Source organism: Panthera uncia, assembly GCF_023721935.1.
Source record: "Panthera uncia isolate 11264 chromosome A1 unlocalized genomic scaffold, Puncia_PCG_1.0 HiC_scaffold_16, whole genome shotgun sequence".
Lineage (NCBI taxonomy): Eukaryota > Metazoa > Chordata > Mammalia > Carnivora > Felidae > Panthera > Panthera uncia.
This window is the reverse complement of record NW_026057576.1, coordinates 3,679,798-3,687,079: the sequence shown is the minus strand read 5'-3', so window position 1 is coordinate 3,687,079 and position 7,282 is coordinate 3,679,798.

Sequence of the window (7,282 nt, the reverse complement as noted above, 5' to 3'; positions counted from 1 at the left end):
GGCTCCCTCCGCCGCGCCCCCTGCCGGCCCCAGCGCCGCGCGCCCCTCACGACCGCGCCCCCCGCGTGCCGCCCGTCCCGCCGCCGCGAGCCCCGACAGCACCCCGGCGCCCCCTCCCGCCCTCCGCTCGCCCCCCACGGGCGCGCACGCGCGCGTGTCGCTGAGCAGGGCGCTCGCAGACCCCCCGCTCCCAGCCGGCTCCTCCAGGCTGCCCGCGAGGGCCGCCCTCCTGCTCCCCTCCGGCCCCCGGGCGCCCGCCTCGGGCATCCCGGGCCTGGGGCTCGCGCAACCACCCCTCTGCCCACCTGGGCTCCGGGCAGCCCGCTGCAACAGCCAGCGCATTTCCTAATTTAGGGCGTCCCCGCCGGGGGCATGGTCCCTTGCAGGGGGCTCGAGAGCCTTGCCGACCACCACTGGGGCTCCGGAAGCGGCGCCCTTTCCTCGTCGACACTCCTGCAAAGCAAGGGCCGGCCCCCGCCGCGAGGAGGCACCCCGCGGGAAGGGCGGAAGCCCGGTGCCGGCAGAAATGCCGCCGCGCACCGCCAGCTCCCTGCGTAGGGCGCCTTCGCAGCGAGCGCTGATCCATGACTTTTACGAAGCCGCTTTTACTCTGGTTTTCTCAGGCCTGGAGAGGTGCGCCCCACTGTGTTTCCATGGCCTCTAGGTATCCTGTGAGTGCTGATGTACCTCAATCGTGGATTTTCTGGTTGCGTCCACACAGACAGTTGCGCCCCTTTGTCTACACAGGAGAGTGAACTTGGTTTTAGCATTTTTGTGTCTGGAGAATGGTTTGGGTATCTGAAGACGTTAGGTGAATGTGCTCGGGAGGTAAATTCTCTCCTTCCTGCAAGGATCATTTTGGTGTGTTTTCTGATTTATTACTGTTTATTTATTTAGAGAGAAAGCGTGAGCAGCAGAGGGGTGGAGGGAGAAGGAAAGAGAAGCCCGAGCAGGCTCCTTGCCCAACGCGGAGCCCTTAGCCAGGCTGGATCTCAGGACTGGGAGATCAGGACCTGAGCCGAAATCGAGAGTCAGGTTTAACCAACTGAGCCACCCCGGTTGCCCCTAGTTTCTGATTTTTTTAAACGGCGTTATGCTGCCGTATTGGGAACCAGATGGAAACATAAAGATCCTGGAGAATTTAAGCATGTCTTTCATGTAACAAAATGAATAGTCCCGAGGCGGAAATGTTTCTAATGCTCAGATTACATTAAAGCAAACTTTTTCAAAAGTAGAAATGGAAGGGATAAGTCAGTGTCCAATAAGAGAAGTCCAACGAAAGGTTTCGTATCACCTCATAGGTGATAGTGACAACCATTTCTTTCAAAAACTTCACTCTCACAAGGATAAATAAGATTGATATAGGTTGCGCTATATTATTAAGGACATATGAATCATTTTCTATCTGTTTTGCAGGCAGCATAGTGAAAAGAATTGCGAACTGTTGCTCTAAAAATGTCCTTACTATCCAGCAAAGGTTGCAGGGTGTACGTCTGTGTCAAAGAATTCAAAAGTTATTAATTCATTTTCACTGCCCAAACTAATACGATCTCAGAGTCAGGACTTCTTTTCTGTTGCCTTAGAAAGAAATAACTGGCAACAGTTTGATGCTGTGGAGGGTGAGAACACAGAGGATTCGGAGCACTTGCCATAATTGTCCTGGCAGGAAAGCTAAATACGGCCAAAGCAGTGTATGGAAAAACCCCAGTCGTGTGTACAAGGGCATGACGGCTCCAGTTTGAGCACCGTATCAGTAAAAAATATTTTGAGCGACCCGGTACATGTATATTTATTTGTAAATTATATGCATTTGTGAAGATACAGTATGTTACATGCCTGAAGTTAACATACTACATTGGAAAACAAATAGAAATTTAAAAAGGAAAGATAAATGTACACAGGAGAAAAGTATCGGAATGAAGGAGGATCTCTGCACACCGGCTCCCCAATGGAACAACCATAGTGGTGCAAAGTTTTAAAAACAATCATTTAAAGTGTCTGGAAATTGTCCCAAGGGCATACAGGCAATGAAGGAGCATTTGTTCATGAAAATCTACTAAATCTTGGTAAGAAGAGCAAGAATGTGAGCATCTGGTCGACGCCATGGAAACTCTGCTCTGGAGGAATGTGGACAGAGAAGATGGCCTCTCTCCCCCAGTTCCTGGTCTAGGATATCGGCTTCTCCCTGGGAGGGGCAGGCCTCCACCCTTCTCAGCCCCAGTCCCCAAGCTGTGTGCAGACGTGGCTGAGGGGTGTGGGGCTTTCTACCTATCCAGCCACCACTGGGGGTTGGGGGGGGGGGAGGTGTGGAAGCTCTACGCCAGGTATAGCGGGGTAAGAATATTGGGCTTCTAATGACCCCACCATAGCTTACTCATAGGGTGGAGGTTCCTCCTTGGGAGAGGAAAACTGAAAATAAATAGCAAGGGCTACAGACCCCAATCAGTGCCCTGCCCATAGAGCACAAGGGTCACTGTGAAGGAAAAGGCTGCTGCCTGCCTCCAGCTCTGGGGCAGCGGGGCAGAGGTTCTGGGCAGTGGGAAACACAGGCTGTAACATGGCCCCACAGCTCTCCCTGAGAAGACAGATTTTATTTCGAAGAGGGTGTGGGGAAGCTCATACCTAAGGACCCAGTGGAGATCTTGGTAATGAGTATTTAAGAGGACGTTGGAAGCTCCGTGATAGCCAAAAGCTAAATGGTGGACCCGCTAGGAATTTAACAGAGAAACCCAGGAAAAAGAAAAGAGCTCCCCCCGCCGCCCCACCACCAGGGTGGAGGAAACCTCAGAGACTGGCCTCAAAGATTACTCCTGCAAAGGGACTGGGCTGTAATTGGATCCAACTGAGGAACAGTTTATGTCTAGGTGTTGTTGAAAATAACAGGGAAACCAGCCAGCAATTAGTGGCGGCTCAGAACTGAGTGTGATATGCACAGAGGCAAACAGCCGGAAGCTCAACAGGGACTTTGGGGACAGGAGTCTCAGAGGCTAAACTGACCAAGAAAGAAAAGAGGAAAGACTCAAATTCTTCAAGCCAGGAGTGAAAGAGGGACCATCAATATCAACCTTAGAGAAAAGGATTTTCAAGGAATACTGTGAACAACCCTGTACTGACAAATTATGTAATTTACATGATATATGCAAACAAATGCAAAAGAAGGAAACGTGTTCCCTTCCTTCAACCACGCACAAAAGTTAACTTAAAATGGGTCACAGGCCTCCTGCAGGAGCTTAAAGAAAAGACTCCTAGAAGAAAATATCAGAGTCAATCCTTGTAACTAACCTTGGGTGGGGCAGTCATAAGCAACAAATGAAAAAACCGGACAAATGTGTCTTATTTCATTTCAGATTTTCTTTATTTGATGCTTTCACTTCTAAAATTATCTTCTCTTTTTTCTCGTTCCTTAATTATTCACTATTATACCACAAAGTGATTCATTAAAATCTCTGTTGTGTCACCTAGCATGAGGGATTTTTTGAAAATTAACGGGTCTCTATTATGCCTCTCTGATAAAAATAAGATTTAACAGACCAAAAGAGAGCCTAAAGTCTTTGAAAGGTGATGAGTCCAAGTATTACCAGCACTTAAGTAAAAAAAGAAAAAAAAAATCTATGTAAGACTGAGTAAGAGAAAAATTCTTCTCCTAACGTGCAAGTAAAGGAAACAAATGGTAATTAGGGGAGAAAAGACAAACTACCTGGGCGATAGATTGTGAAGATACAATTAGTACATAATGGGAGTTAAGAGGGAGAAGAAGAATGGACCTAATGCAGGAGGAGACGTGGCAGTGGGGGAAAAAAATGAGAAAATTTCTCTTAAAATGAAGATATGGATATTTACTTAAAATTTCACCATGTTTAAGCAGAATTAAAGAGATGGTAATTTAAAAACTTGAATAGCAAAAACAAGCTTCTGATTATAAACTAAGTAAGCCACGTGGGTGTGAAGTATAGGATACAGAATACAGTCAATAGTATTGTAATAATGCTGGTTGGCAACAGATGGTAACTACGTTTATTGTGGTGAGCATTTCATAATGTATATAAATGACAAATCAATGTGTTGTGCGCCTGAAACTAATATAATACTGTATGTCAACTATACTTCAATAAAAAAAGAGAATTTACTGGGGCTCCTGGGTGGTCAGTTGGTTGGGCGTCAGACTCATGATCTCACTGTTTATGGGATCAAGTCCAACGGGGGGCAGAGAGAGAGAATCCCAAGCAGGCTCCCGGCTGTCAGCATGAAACCCACCAGGGTTCGATCTCATGACTGTGAGATAATGACCTGTTTAGAAATCAAGACTCAAATGCTTAATGGACCGAGCCACCCAACAGCCCCATTAAAAAAAAAAAAAAAATTACTGACAATATCTAGAAAGAAAAAATAAATGGTTAGTAAGGAGATGGAATCAGCTTTACTTTAGAATTTTTGTGTTAATATTAAATATTGGAAGATGAACACATTTTCAGTTTATGACTTAGTAGGATTTGACTTCGGCTAATACAACATTTATGCCAAACAGCAAAAGGGATATTTTCAAATGCGTGAAGACTCCCAAACTATACCACCATGTATTATCTCTAGAAATATTATTGACTTTTTAAGAAACCTATTATACATTGAGAGCGAGTAGTGAAAGGAATAAAAATATGATAAGGTTCTGTTTCTTATGGGAGAGCCTACAAAGACTGACTTGGTCCTTATGTTGACAGAAGAATGTAAGTTTTAAATATTTTATAGTGACAGAGTCATAGAATAAAGTTAGCTGTATAACTTCAAAATCCTAAATTGCCCAAAGTAAATTAGTCTTGGCTGTTTGAAGGACAAAATGAAGGAAATAAAGGAACAAAGAAAACATGAGACGTGTTTTGAATTTTAGAAGAGAAAGAAAATTTAAGAGAACCACACAAAGTATAATGACGATACGATGGACCCTGGATTTGCAAACTCACATTTTTTTCCCATCCTCTTCTCTCATAGAGACTCCGGGAAGCAGCAAACTGTGCTGGAGCTGGTGTCTCAATGCGGGTAGGTTGCTCTAATCACGTGTGTGCAGACATCCACGGAATCCGTGGTGTGGGGCTGAGTCAGCCACTTGAGGAAGGAATCCGGACTCAGGCTGCTTGTTCTGTCGTCGTGGATCATGACGGGGGATCTGAGTAATGGTGAAGTGATGCGTGATGGTATTCCATGATACTCACATGCTTTTGAATGCTCGTGGATCCTAAAAAGGGGGGGGATTTCTTTTCTTGGGGAAATTTGGAATGACCGGATCGTATGGTACTTCTTGTCTTTGGATCATCTGGCGTTTCTATTTTTAATTTTTTGAGGAAACTCTATACCGTTTTCCACAGTAGTTGCACCAGTCTACATTCCCATCAACAGTGCGCCAGGATTTCTCTTTCTCCAAGGCCTCGCCAACATTTACTATTTCTTGGCTTGTTCATTTCAGCCATCCTAACATGTGTAAAGTGATAGCCCATTGCCGTTTTGATTTGCGTTTCCCTGATGATTAGTGATGTTGAGCATGTTTTCATGTGTCTGTTGGTCTTTGGAAGAATGTTCAGTTCCACTGCCCATTTTTTAAGCAGATTGATTTCTTTTTTGTTTTTTGGTGTTGTGTTTTTAAAGCTCTTTATATATTTTGGATCTTAACCCCTTACTGGATAGATCATTTGCCAATATCTTCTCCCCTTCAGTAGGTTGCTATTTTGTTTTGTTGATGGTTTCCTTTGCTGTGCAAAAGCTCCTTATGTTGATGCAATTCCAATAGTTGAGTTTTTGCTTTTGTTTCCCTTGCCTCAGGAGACGTATCTGGAAACAGTTACTATGGCCAATGTCAGAGTAATTGCTGCCTGTGCTGTCTCCTAGGAGGTTTATGGATTTAGGTCTCACATTTAGGTCTTTAATGTAATTTGAGTTTATTTTTGTACTGAGCCATAAGGTGAAATTTGATAATGTACCCAAATGTTCACAGGCAGCTAAAAGGTAATGATAAGAATACTGTTTACAATGGTCAGTACACCTGGGATGATACTAGAAATTAGGAGTAAAAGGAAAGCAGAGATATCCAGTTAAATAATTTTCAACCAAAGGGGCAGTACTGTTGCTTTCTTGGGGGAGTATCTGGAAATAAGTGGGGACGTTTTGGTTGTTAGGCAGCCTGGAGCACTGGTGGCATTTAGGGTCCTTGTGCAATTAATATCCTGAAGTATATAGATGATTCTTCTGAATGAAGACTTGTCTTTTTCTGAATGCCAGTGGTGCCTCACTGAGAAACACTGTCCTATGAACTTGGGATTTTTAAAGAATGAAGCTAATAATGGAAATTAAATTAAATTAAATTAAATTAAATTAAATTAAATTGTAGGCTATTCATATAACAGTAAAGGACACAAATAGGCAATACATACACAGAGAAACATAAATGGTCGACAGCTGTAAGGAAAATATTCCATCATTTAATAAATAACAAAGTGATGATAAAAACAAGATATCTATTCTTCAGGTTGGCAAATATTTAAAAAAACATATAGCATTCAACGTTATAAAGGTTTTTGATAAATGACAATCTCATAAACTGCTAATGAGAGTTTTCTTTTGGCACAAGATTTTTGGAAGACAAATTAAACTATCCATCAGAAACTTTTAAGCACTATAGGCTCATTTGGAACAATGATTCTGCTACTACAAATTTTTCTTAAAATAACATTTAGACAGTGTTGCACAGAAGAACTTCGAGATTGTCATAATGTTGTGAGTTGTAGTGAAAATTAGTAAAGGACTGTAATTTCTAATCAATAAGGCATTGGTTAAATAAATTATTCTATAACTGTTCAGTGGAACATGAGTCAGTCATTAAAACTATGAGGTCAGTTTATGTTGACTTAAAAATGTGTCCATGATGTATTGTTGATAAAAAAGACAAAGGGGTACCAGGGTGGCTCCGTTGGTTAAGCATCCAACTCTTGGTTTTGGCTCAGGACATGATCCCAAGGTTCGTGAGTTTGAGCCTTGCATTGGGCTCTGTGCTGCCAGTGCAGAATCTGCTTGGGATTCTCTCTCTCTCTGCCCCTCCCCTGCTTTTCTCTCTCTCTTCCTCTCTCTCTCTCTCTCTCTCAATAAATAAATAAACTTAAAAAAAAAAGACAAATATTAAGCAGTCTTGTAGAATAATAACTTTTACGTAAAAAATAGGTATGCCTCTCTCAGTGAGTGCAAAGGTTGGAAGTTTGAAGAATATGCGACTAAATATTACCTTGGGTGTGTGAAGTCAAGC